This window comes from Chiloscyllium plagiosum, unplaced genomic scaffold (genome assembly GCF_037043375.1).
Source record: "Chiloscyllium plagiosum isolate Xiang-an unplaced genomic scaffold, Cpla_swu_hap1 HiC_scaffold_20, whole genome shotgun sequence".
Classification (NCBI taxonomy): domain Eukaryota; kingdom Metazoa; phylum Chordata; class Chondrichthyes; order Orectolobiformes; family Hemiscylliidae; genus Chiloscyllium; species Chiloscyllium plagiosum.
The window spans coordinates 12,012,412-12,025,648 of NW_028270158.1; the positions used below are offsets into that span (position 1 = coordinate 12,012,412).

Sequence of the window (13,237 nt, forward strand, 5' to 3'; positions counted from 1 at the left end):
CATTTTGGGAAAGCAAATCTTAGCAGGACTTATACACTAAATGGTAAGGTCCTAGGGAGTGTTGCTGAACAAAGAGACCTTGGAGTGCAGGTTCATAGCTCCTTGAAAGTGGAGTCACAGGTAGATAGGATAGTGAAGAAGGTGTTTGGTATGCTTTCCTTTATTGGTCAGAGTACTGAGTACAGGAGTTGGGAGGTCATGTTACAGCTGTACAGGACATTGGTTAGCCACTGTTGGAATATTATGTGCAATTCTGGGCTCCTTCCTATTGGAAAGATGTTGTGAAACTTGAAAGGGTTCAGAAAAGATTTACAAGGATGTCGCCAGGGTTGGAGGATCTGAGCTACAGGGAGAGGCTGAACAGGCTGGGGCTGTTTTCCCTAGAGCATTGGAGGCTGAGAGGTGACCTTACAGAGGTTTACAAAATTATGAGGGGCATGGATAGGATAAATGGGCAAAGTCTTTTCCCTGGGGTTGGGGAGTCCAGAACTAGAGGGCATAGGTTTAGGGTGAGAGGGGAAAGATATAAAAGAGATCTAAGGGGCAACGTTTTCACGCAGAGGGTGTTACGTGTATGGAATGAGCCGTCAGAGGATGTGGTAGAGGCTGGTACAATTGCAACATTTAAAAGGCATTTGAATGGGTATATGAATAGGAAGGGTTTGGAGGGATATGGGCCGGGTGCTGGCAGGTGGGACTAGATTGGGTTGGGATATCTGGTTGGCATGGACAGGTTGGAGCGAAGGGTCTGTTTCGATGCTGTACATCTCCATGATCTATGACTCTATTTTATAAATAGAGAAAAAAAAGATAATTAAAGGCGAGGGGAGTAGCTAATGAGACACCAAAATCATCTTATGGAAGCAGAGAACCAGGTTGAGATACTGAGTATTTTTTAATCTATCTTCACAATAGTAGTGAATGTTGTCAACTTTTCAATAGAGAAGGCGGGAGCAAAAATGACAAGATGAGGCTTATTACATAATTGGCAGCACTTGAATGTAGTAAAGTTGCTCCATTCATATGGGATGGACTTGCAAGACCTTGAAGCAGGAAGAGACAGTTTTAAGCCCTTGAGTCTGTAGCGTACTTCAGTAAGATTACTTGATCTTTGACCACAATTCCACTTCAACGCTCTAGCCCCATAACTCTTGATGCTCCTTGACTTCAGCCTTGATGTTGTTTAAACACTATGCCCCAACAGCAGCCCTTGAATTCCAATGATCCACAATACTCTCAGTGAAGAACCTCCCCCTTGTTTTAGTATGAAATGATTAACTGCTCATCCTTGGACTGTGCCATCTAGCTCTTTACTCTCCTATCAGAGGAAACATCCTCTCAGCATTTACCCTTTCATATCCCTGAGAGGCTTTCAAGTTTCATTGAGATTACCTCTCATTTTCTTAAACTCCTAAGGGTATAATGCTGATCTGCTTATCTACTCATCATAGGACAATATTGCCATCCCTGGAAACAAGCTAGTAAACCTGTGCGGCAGCTCCTCCAATCCTTCCTGAGGTAAGCAGATCCTAACTGTACAGTTCTCAAGTGTAGTCTCACCAAAGTCCAACACAACCTTATTGAGACCTCCTCAATCTTGAACTACTATTGCCAATAACGTGACATTCACCTTCCTAATTGATTGCTGTACTTGGATTCTAACTCTTGTACTCAGACATCAAATCTCATTGAATGTCAACCTTAAAAGTTTCTCACCGTTCAACACATATTCACTTTTCTATTCTTCCTATGGGGAGGTCGTTGTGGGGCAATAGGTTGAGTCCTTGCCTCTGAACTGGGTTCTAGTCCCATTCCAGGACTTGGTGCCCATGGAAGGTGTGTCATAATGCAGTCAAGCAGGTTGATTATTAACATAAAACAGAGTTCTGCAGATCTGAAACAAAACCAGAAATTGCTGGCAAGACTCTATAGGTCTGGCATCATCTGTGGGGAGAAAGCAGAATTAATGCTTCGAATCCAGTGACTCTATCAGAACTGATAGCAGCTAGGAAAAAAAGTGGTATTTATGCTGAAGATGAGGTTGGGGTGGCGGGGGGGTGGGGGGGGGCACGGGAGGAGAGCTGAGCACATAGGTGGAGACGGAGCTCGTAAACAGAGAGATATATGAAAGCGATAGGCGAACAAGGAGTATAAGTATACACTTATGCAGCTTCTTTTCTGTTCTGGCCTACAATCAATAATCTCCTTGTTTGCACCCCCCACCCCCGTCTCGCGGATCCCTGTTGATTACTAACCTGTAGGTCCTTCTGATCGTCTTACAACATGCAATAAAAGTGGGAGAGTTCACTGGTCAGCTATGCTTAATGTGGAGTGTCACCCTTTAAGTGACAGCCTCCAGTGGTGACCTATTCCAGATAAATACTCGGCATGGAAATAAACCTAAACACATGGTCATGCACTAGGAGGTGAGAAAAGAGGGAAGAAGAAAAAGATCCTCCTACTAAAGTGGATAACTTCACGTTTCCCATGTACATTATTTGCAAACCAACTACTTACTCCCTTAACCTGCAAATATGTTCCTCACAACCATACTATCACTCGGCTTTATTTCAATATTCTGGGGCTAGTTTGGAATTTGGTGTACTTTGGAAGACCACCATCACATATTCCTTCCCTAGGCCATCACATTCAAGGGATTTGTCTTATTTTTTATCTGAAATTAAAAAAAAACTCTATTGCAACTGGAATCAACTACAAAAGGGATACAATAAACAGGGCGAAAAAGTTGAGAGCAGCAGTCTGTTGCTTGGTCCAGTGGCAAGAGGTGTGTGTGTGTGTGTGTGTGTGTGTGTCCTCCTCCTCAGCTCCTTCTGTAGCCTCTTCCCCTCCTCCTCAGCTCCTTCTGTAGCCTCTTCCCCTCCCTCCTTCTTCTCAGGTGGTTTCTCATACGTCTTCTCCAAGGGCGTGACTGTCACTCCATCCCAAGTGGACATATCCACAGCTAGACTGCTGGCGTCTCCTTCTAACCTGAGGATTTTCCTGTACCCTCCATGAGACAGGATGCGGACCAGGGTCTGCGCTGTGAAACACACAGTGTCCTGCTTTTCCAGTGTCACCACTGTATGCACTCGGAGGTTTCCACTTTCACAAGAGTCTGCAATTCCAACTGATCCTGGCAGGAACAATCCTGCTGCAAGGAACTGTAGGCAGTGCCTGAAGTCAACATTGAGTGCCAACTGGATGGGTTGTTCATTACAATGGAATTGCCCAGAAGGTCAATGATCCAATGTGTCAAAGGCTCAAATCCAGGAAACCGACATCTCAAATCCTTCATCAGCTGTATCAGCACTTTTACTGTGGACTGAGACGAGTTCTCTTCAAACCAATGGGCGTGTCGGATTGCTGCCAGAGCACTCTACAAGACTTTGATGTCCAGATGGAACTCTGGGTCAAGGTTACGTAGGTTGGGTGGGACAGTGGTGATGAGGATTTTGACAGTGGCATCAGGAGAGCTGATCTCAAAACGAGTCTCATTGGTGAACTCAGAGGGTTCCTGTGCCTGGAGAATTTCTGCCACTTTGTTACCCAGAGCAACAACAGCTTCCAAAGTTGGCGAGATCTTTAGATGACAACAAGATCAGCAACATTATGATCTGTCATCATTGTTCCTTTCTTGTAGGAGCCAACTTGACACACTTTCTTGATATGCACTTCAAAGTTGCCTGGAGCCACAATCAGATTATCAATCACATTGTTAATCTAGGTAACTAAAGCTAGTATGGAGGCCTGTTCAGATGGAGTGGGGACAGATCCTGGTTCTGTTTCAGTAAGGCTTCACTCAAAGTGGTTTCATCAGGGGCAGGCTTCACTCAGGGAAAGGTCATTTCACACACATAAAAGTCGAATGGGATGTGAGGGACAAATGGTCTGAACCTCATTTTTCCTTTGGCAGCTCCAAAACTTCCAGAACAAGATTTGTCTCATTTTAATCTCTTTACAACTCCAATACATCTCAACTGGCATTAATTACTTTGGGTTCCTTACTGTCATTGGTCTCTCAGATCCTCACTCTTTTTGATATGCATCCGAGGTTGCTGAAGGAAGTAAGGATGGAAATATTGGCGGTTTCGCCCACAATCTTTTGATCCTTATTGGATATGAGAGTGATGCCAAAAGGCTGGAGGGGTGCAAACGTTCTAAAAAGGGAAGAGAGCTGATCTTGGTAACTACAGGCTGATCAGCTAATGATAGGGCTAACACTGGAGCAGTGCTTTGCAAACCTTGGCCCACAGTGATTCTGTTTCGAGGCTCGGAAATTATTGTGACCCCTCAGTGTGAACGGTGAGAGTGCGAGCCTGTTAAAGTGGGAGCACGGCTGGTGTAACTTGGTCTCAGTCCCATTACAGCCTCCAAACTTGCAAACCCAAAAATCTAGCTCTGGGCCTCCCCATTTTGGGAAGCCCTGCCCTAGAAATTATATTCTGGGAAAATTAATTGTCTTTTGGAAAGCCACACATGAAAAAATGACAGTCAATATGAATTTGTCGCAGGTAAATCATGTCCTCCAAATGTGAGGGAGCTACTTGAAGGGAAGGTTGATAAAGGTAATGAATTTGATGTTGTGGATTTGGATTTTCAAAAGATGTCTTATAAAGTTAATCGGTTTATTAGCAAAACTGAAGCTCATTAGAGATACAAGGCAACATGAAGACATGTTTATAAGAGATAGAAAGCAGAGATGAATGGTGAATGGTGGGAGAGAGGGTGGGGTGTTTTGGTCACAGCTGATGAAGTTAAAAATCTAGAATGGAGTTAAAATACCTGCCTAAATTATGATGTAAAGTCTCAATGATACTGCAGAGTGAAGCTGGAATTGTGTGGATCCTGTATCAGACATTTAGGTAAAGATTAAGTTCATCATCAGCATTAATTTAGCACTGAGTTTACAGCATTTGGGTGGAAATCATTAGTACCAAACACTTGATTATAAATCACTACAGGCAGTTCGAACTTGTCGGAGTTATCAGCTGGACACTACTCTGCAGTTCTTCCTCCAGCTCTTTTATTATACATTTAATATTCTGATATACATTTAATATTCTGATATACAGTTAACATACAGTTAAACAGTTAATATACTGATATACAAGTTAATATACAGTTAAACAGTTAATATACTGATATACAGTTAACATACAGTTAAACAGTTAATATATTGCACAGAATCATAGCCTTAAGATATTAGCTGACAGCATTGTGTCATTTAAGAGTTGGGTAGTATCGATAGATGGACAAAGCACTTGTGATTTTATGGTACATTATCCACTAAGTACAAGGAATTACTCTTTCATTAGAATTCAACTTGCTTAACCAGTCAACCGTTATTTTTCACACTTGACTTCCAAGAAATCTTCTAATCTGGAGCAGGGGAGGCAGGCAAAACACAGCCTTTTACACCTTTATTTTGCCAAGTAAGTTTTAAAATATTCATTCCTCATTGAATGTAAGTGTCACTGGCTATGCCATCATTTATTGCCAATCCCTAATTGCCCTTGAGAAGGTAATGGTGAGCCACCTTGCAGTGTACAAACACATGCAATACTGTCTGGGATGGAGTTCCAAATCTTGACCCAACAAAAGTGAAGGAAATGTGATATATTCCCATGTCAGATCATACATGACTTGAGGGGAACTTGCAGGTGATGGTGTTCCCATGTACCCGCTGCCCTTGTTCTTCTGAGTTCACGGGTTTGGAAGGTGCTGTTGGAGGAGCCTTGGTGAGTTACTGCTGTGCATGTTGTTAATGGTACACACTGCTACCACTACGCGACACTAATGAAGGAAGTGAATGGGGTCGGCAATGGATAGAATGTCAACCAAGTGGACTGGATTGGGCTAAACATTTTGAGTATTATTGGAGCTGTACTTATCCAGGCAATTATTCCATCACACTCCTGATGTGTGCCATCATAAGCCTGACTTGTACCTTGATGGGGAACGGGTTTTCGGTAGTCAGGAGGTGGGTAACTTGCTGCAAAATTCCCAGCCTCTGACCTGCTCTTGTAGCCACAGAATTTATACGGCTGGTCCAGTTTAGTTTCTGGTCAATGATATCCCTGAGGATATTGATAGTAAAGGATTCAGTGATGGTAATGACATTGATCATTAAGAGGGAAATGGTTAGATTTTCTCTTGTTCAAGATGGTTTCTCTGTGATCCAAATGTTACTTGCCATCACAAATTTGAAATTTAAATTATGAAGGGCAAGACAGGGTAGACTGGAAAAATGCCCTTCTTTTAGTGGGGGGATCAATGACAGGGGGGTAGGTTAATGGTAAGAAGCAGGAGGTTTGCAGGTGATGTTATGAATTTATTTTTTACCCAGAGGATGGTGGGAATTTGGAATTCATTGAATTGTATGGCTGGTCAAGTTAGAAACCCTCATAACATTGAAGGGGGATTCAGATACTGTGGGCCAGATGTTGAAATTGGGATTAGAAATTTAGGTGGCTATTTTTCAATGGTGCAAACTAGATGGACTGAGGGCCACTTTCTGTGCTGTAGACCTCTATGACTGTAGTTGTCTAGGTCTTGCTGCATAGCAACACAGACTGCTTTGGTATCTAAGATAGTACTGAGCATTATATAATCATTGTGTGCTGGAGGGAAGGTCATTGATGAAGCAAGTGAAGGCCATGACACCATCCCGGGAAACTGCTACAATAATGTTCTGAGCTGAGTGATTGACCTCCAACAACTACAGCCATCTTCCTTTGTGTCAGGTCTGACTCCAACAAACGGACCATTTTCCTCCTGATTCTCATCGACTCCAGTTTTGCTCGGGCTTCTTGATACCACAGTTGGTTTAGATGCCACCTTAGTATCATTCTTCCTTCAGCTCTGGAGCTCAGCTCTTTTGTCCATGTCTGAACCAAAGTTGTAATGAGGTTAAAAGCTGAGAGCCCTTGCAGAACCCAAACTGTGTATCAGTGAGTGGTTCATTACTTTTCAAATACTGCTTATAACACTGTTGATAATCTTTTGTATCACTTTACTAATGAATGACACAGATTGATAGCGAGTACAGTAATAGGCCAAGGTGCTTTTGCTCTGCTTTTTGTACATAGGATACAGCTGGGCAATTTTCCACAAGGTTGAGTAGATGCTAGCGTTGTAGCAGTACTGGAACAGCTTGGCTAGGAGTATGGTGAGTTCTAGAGCACAAGTTGTCAGTAGTATTGCCAGAATGGTATAAGGGCCTATACCCTTTGCAGAGTTCGGTACCTTCAGACATTCTGGATATCACATGGAATGGACTTAATCTTTTGAAGACTGGAATCTGTGATGCTGGGGACTCCAGGAGGAAGTAATGGTAGATCATCCACTCATAACTTTTGGCTGAAATTTAGAGTCATAGAGTCATACAGTATAGAAACAAATCCTTTTGTCCAACCCATCCATGCTGAACATAATCCCAAACTATGTTTTTGGATTAGTGGTGCTGGAAGAGCACAGCAGTTCAGGCAGCATCCGAGGAGCAGCAAAATTTACGTTTCGGGCTTCCTGATGAAGGGCTTTTGCCCGAAACGTCAATTTTGCTGCTCCTCGGATGCTGCCTGAACTGCTGTGCTCTTCCAGCACCACTAATCCAAAATCTGGTTTCCAGCATCTGCAGTCATTGTTTTTACCTATAATCCCAAACTAAACCAGTCCCACTTGCCTGCTCCTGGACCATATCCCTCCAAACCATTTCTATTCACGCTAGGCTGCCACAGCATTGAGGATGAGGATTTTGTGGAACCTCCAACTGTCCTGTTAGTTGTTTAATTGTCCATCACCATTCAAGAGTGGGTGTGGCAGGACTGCAGGGCTCAGATTTGATTAATTCGTTATGGAATAGCTTAGCTCTATCTGTTGTGTGTAGTTTCCTTTGTTCGAATGCAAGTAATCCTGTATTGTAGCTGATCTGGGTTGATGCCTAATTTTTAATTATGCCTGTTGCTGCTTCTGGCTTGCCCTCCTGCACTCTTTATTGAACCAATCTTGATCTCCTTGACTCATTGGCAGAATGGGGGGTTATGTTGGGTCAAATACGAATTGTATTTGAAAATAATTTTTCTGCTGTTGATGGCCCATAGCGCCTCATGGATGCCATGATTTGAGTTTCTAGATCTCGAGATGAAGTCTGTCCTATTGACAGGGGTTGGTACTACCAATGTAACGTATTCACAGTATCAAAGTAGGCTATTGTCTCCACAATGACTGTACAGCGTTCACTTTGACCAATACTGTCAATACTGTCATCTATGTCAGGTAGATGGATGAGGATGAGGTCAAGTAGGTGTTTCCCTCTGTTTGGTTCTCTCACCACTTACCACCGACCCAGTCTAGAAGCTATGCCTTTTACCTTTGACCATCTTAGTCAGTGGTGTTGCTACTGAACCACAATTGGTGATGGACATTGAAGTCACCCACACTTCATACATTCAATATCTGATGTAGTGTTCAAAATGGAGGAGAAATGAGTCATCAGTTGGGGCAGGAGGAGTTCATGAGGGCAATACATGGGAATCAGCAGGAGATTTCTTTGCTTACGCTTGACTTGATGCTATGTGACCTCATGGGGCCTGGAGTCAATACTGAGAAACCCAAAGGCATCCCTTCCAGGTAACATTTTGCCGCCATCTCTAAAGGGTCTGTCCTGCTGGTGGATGATTGTGATGTCTGGCACAGACTCACTGATTACTATTTGAGAGACAACGTCAGACTGTTGCTTGACTTGTCTGGAAGAAAGCTCTCTCAATTTTGATGCAAGCCCTTGGTGTTTGTAAGGAAGATCTGAAAGGGCTGTGATTGCCTTTGTTATTTCCAGTACATTGGTCAATGCCAGGTGGTCCAATTAGTTTCATTCTTCTGTATCGAGTTCATTGGGGTTTAAGACCGTAAAGCATAGGAACAGAAATAGGCCTTTCCGCCTATCCAGATTCTAGATTAGAGTGGTGCTGGAAAAGCACAGCAGTTCAGGCAGCATCCGAGGAGCAGGAAAATCAACATTTCAGGCAAAAGCCCTTCAGGAATAGAGAACGCTGTGCTTTTCCAGCACCACTCTAATCTAGAATCTGGTTTCCATCATCTGCAGTTCTTGTTTTTACCATTCGGCCTATCCAGTCTTCTCTACCATTTGATGAGATTATGAATAATCTGAAAAATGACAATTCCATTTTCTTGCCTTTTTCCCGTAGCCCTTGACACTGATGATACATCTGAGTGATGTCCCAAGTTAAGGGCCATAAAATCCCATCACCCCAACTGATGAATCAGTTATCCTCCATTTTGAACACTACTTCTGCTATTGAATGCATGCTATGTAGGTGACCTCAATGTCCATCACCAATTGTGGCTCAGCAACAACACCACTGACTAAGATGGTCAAATTTAAAGGGCATAGCTTCTAGACTGGGTCTGTGGCAAGTGATGGGGAACAAAGAACAAAGAACAAACAAAATTTACAGCCCAGGAACAGGCTCTTTGGCCCTCCAAGCCGATCCAAGTGGGTGGCACCATGGCACAGTAGTTAATACCGCTGCCACACAGTGCCAGAGACCCGGGTTCAATTCCCTCCTCAGGCGACTGACTGTGTGGAGTTTGCACATTCTCCCCGTGACTGCGTGGGTTTCCTCCGGGTGCTCCGGTTCCCTCCTACAATCCAAAAATGTACAGGTTAGGTGGATTGGCCATGTTAAATTGCCCGTAGTGTTAGGTGAAGGGGTAAATGTAGGGGAATGGGTCTGGGTGGGTTGTGCTTCGGCGGGTCGGTGTGGACTTGTTGGGCCAAAGGGCCTGTTTCCACAATGTAAGTAATCTAAGTAAAGTCCACTGTCTAAACCTATCGCCCAATTCCTAAGGATCTGTATCCCTCTGCTCCCCACCTACTCATGGATCTGTCCAGACACACCTTAAATGAATCTACCGTGCCTACCTCTGCTGGCAATGCATTCCAGGCACCTACCACCCTCTGTGTAAAGTACTTTCTGCGTGTATCCCCCTTAAACTTTTTATCTCTCACCTTGAACGAGTGACCTCTCGTTATTAAATCCCTCACCCTGGGAAAAAGCTTATTTCTATTCACCCTGTCCGTACCCTTCATGATTTTGTAGACCTCAAACAGGTCCCCTCTCAATCTCCTTTTATCTAATGGGGAACCTTATCAAACACCTTACTAAAGTCCATGTATATGACATCTGCAGCCCTTCCTTCATCTATCAACTTGGTCACTTCCTTAAAGAACTCCATTAAGTTGGTATGGCACGATCTCTCTCACACAAAACCATGTTGCCTATCGCTGAGAAGCCCATTCTTTTCCAAATATAAATAGACTTTATCCCTCAGTACCTTCTCCAACAACTTTCTCACCACTGACATCAGGCTCACTGGTCTGGGAAAGGGGAAAGGCCCTTCGGCACAACAAGTCCACACCAACTCTTCGAACCGTATCCCATCCCATCCCATTCCTCATTACTCTCCATTTACCTCTGACTAATGCACCTAACCTACACATCCCTGAACACGATGGGCAATTTAGCATTGCCAATTCACCTAACCTGCACATCTTTGGATTGGAGCACCCGGAGGAAACCCGCACAGACATGGGAGAGCGTGCAAACTCCATACGACAGTCATTCAAGGCTGGAATTGAACCTGGATCCCTGGTGCTGTAAGGCAGCAGTGCTAACCACTGAGCCACTGTGGCACCACAGAGTCACATATAGGCCAGACTAGGCAAAGCTGGCAGATGTCCTTCCCCAAAGATTGTTGTGAACCAGATGGATTTTTGTAACCAGTGGTTGCATGTTCAGCATTAAACTAGAGATTTTAATTAAACTTTTTTTTAATTGAATTCAAATTTCACCATCTGCCTTGATGGGCTTTGAGCCCTTGTCCGCAACACATTAGTCTGTAGCTCTGGATGTGACAACATCATTATGTCTCTGCCTCCCCAATTTCACTTAAAAGGCAGGGCCATTAGTAACTGATCCGAGATGACAAACTTTGTCAAATAGCCTCTTGACAGGTGATATTCAAATAGTCTGATAGCCGTCTGAAATGATAATCAGCAGGTATAAATGATTTTAATGAAAGGCAAGGTGTTTGTTATGTGCTGTACTCTGTTGCTTTACTGCTGAAAGCAGTGTTATAATAACAGTGCCTTTGATATAAATTGCCTCACAAAATGTGCTTGTACTGTGAATCACATTGCCTTATTGATGAGACAGAATGGCAGCAACAGGAAGGAAGGAAAAGGAAGCAAATCTTTTACTCTGGGTCAAATCTTGTGCATCCTGCCCCATGGGCCCAAAGACCTGTGGGTGAAGAATTGGTCTGTCCAGTCACGTGAAGACCCAAAGCAGAAACTCATCACTCTGTGTAGGCATCACTCTTGAATCCAGGAACAGACAGTGGCTTATTTACATCATCCAAATAATTGTGATTCAGAAACAGAAATTGTTGGAAAAGCTCAGCAGGTCTGGCAGCATCTGTGGACAGAAATCAGAGTTCGCGTTCCAAACAGTTCTGAGGAAGGATCCCTGATTTCTCTCCACAGATGCTGCCAGACCTGCTGAGCTTTTCCAGCAATTTCTGCTTTTGTTTCTGATTTACAGCGTCCATTTTCAGTTCTTATTTAGCATTGTGAATTAATCTATTGTCTGCAATTGAATAGATTTTAGCTCATGCTAGTTTATTAACAGTAAAACTTCTTTGCTTGAGACAACCTTGCAAAATTCCAGGATTTCAGTTTTAATTTTCCTGGTATGTGTCCATTGCCGTACATTCTTCAGCTCCCACTGGGAACAATGTTCCTTATTTTACCTTACTTTGGATGCCGCCATTTGTGTGAAAGACTGTTTTAGGTAAGATTTGTCAGTACTTTTAAGTAAGATACTTGAAGTTGATCACCACCCACTATCTGAGTGCTACTCTGCCTGGGCAGCATGCATGCCCTGAGCTGATTTTCATTCTATTGGTATTAGTGGGTTTCACTAATTTAGCAGTTTCTGTAAATAGCATGTGTTCCACCTCCAATCAATTGCTGTAAACTTGAAAATCTCTTTCACCTACAATGAATTTCAATCTTTGGAACCAAATCATCACTGAATTCCTTTTCCACAACAGCAGCTAGAAACTCTCAAAATTCCTCCCAAGCCTTATTTCACTTCATTGGACAGCGACCAGTTGGCCTGAGATTTGCTAGTCTTTAACTGAGTTATCTTTATCTCATGAAATTCAAAGTCCTCCAGGATGTTTCATGTGCTCAAAAGCATTGTATATTGGGTATTATTATTGATAAATACCGAGCAAACACCTCAAAGTGAAAAAAAAGACAAGAATTAATGAAAGAGTATATCGATTAAGAGAAAAGAAGTGTTAAACAAAGTAGAACTTTGAAAATGTTTTCAAACAACATCTTAATATTGCACATGGGTATGCAGTCTGATAAAATGGAAAGTGAGCATGTACTATTACAATTGGATTGTTGGTGTCAGCACACATATGGTAATATTTTCACCCTTGACTCACTTGGTGTATTTATTATCGATTTAATCATTGTATGCAGACTTCCTGAATTTCCTGGGGGCAGGCAGTGACTGGACCACCGTGTGGTTTGTGCCATGCCCATCAGTAGGATCAATAGAGAAGGTAAGGTGAGCTGCTCAGGTAGTGACCACTGCACTGCTTAGTCTGTGGAAATCAATATAAGGTTCATGCGATCAAATGTCTCCTCTCATTGTTTATTCCAATGAGATCACTTTGCACTCTTCTGAACTCCAGACAACATCAGCCTATTCTACTTTATGGCGTGTAAACAGGTTTTCTTGTGTACTGTCTTAGTCAAGGTGTTGCATTGTATCCCACAGCCAGTATGTCAGTACAAGTTTCGATCTTCACTGTATGACAGCGTGTGATCTGAGGATATAAAACTCTCATGCTTTATCTTACTGAGGATCACTTGAAGCATGACATTCCACTGGAATCTTGCTGCTCTATTGTAACCTGAGAGTCTAATGTCCTACCTCCTCCCTTCATGATTTTGTAGCCTTCATCTCTCTTCCAACTCCCCCAACCCTTTGCAACTTCCGTGTCACCTCCTTGTGGTCTTCCTGTCTTCTCCCAACCATGTTCTGATCTCCTTGTAGTCCTCCCATCCACACATGCACACAGACAGACACACACACACACAACACGCGCATACACACATAGACACATGGACACACACACA

The 13,237-nt window shown here is 43.1% G+C and overlaps 1 protein-coding gene, 1 long non-coding RNA gene and 1 pseudogene across 8 annotated transcripts in view; 1 reads left to right on the forward strand and 2 right to left on the reverse strand.

Moving 5' to 3' along the window:
• The window catches only part of LOC122560853 (tektin-3-like), a 79,282-nt gene that overhangs the window by 3,884 nt on the left and 62,161 nt on the right, over positions 1-13,237 (forward strand). The gene's annotated exons all lie outside the window — the stretch shown is intronic.
• LOC122560417 (interleukin enhancer-binding factor 2 homolog pseudogene) lies at positions 2,709-3,860 on the reverse strand (annotated as a pseudogene).
• LOC122560855 (uncharacterized) overlaps positions 6,767-13,237 on the reverse strand; it is a 29,553-nt gene continuing 23,082 nt past the window's right edge. Inside the window, exon 4 of one of the 2 annotated variants that reach the window (XR_015760530.1) lies at positions 6,767-7,359. This is a non-coding gene — a long non-coding RNA (uncharacterized LOC122560855). The remainder of the gene's footprint in view (positions 7,360-13,237) is intronic. The other variant, XR_015760531.1, reaches the window with a different exon arrangement.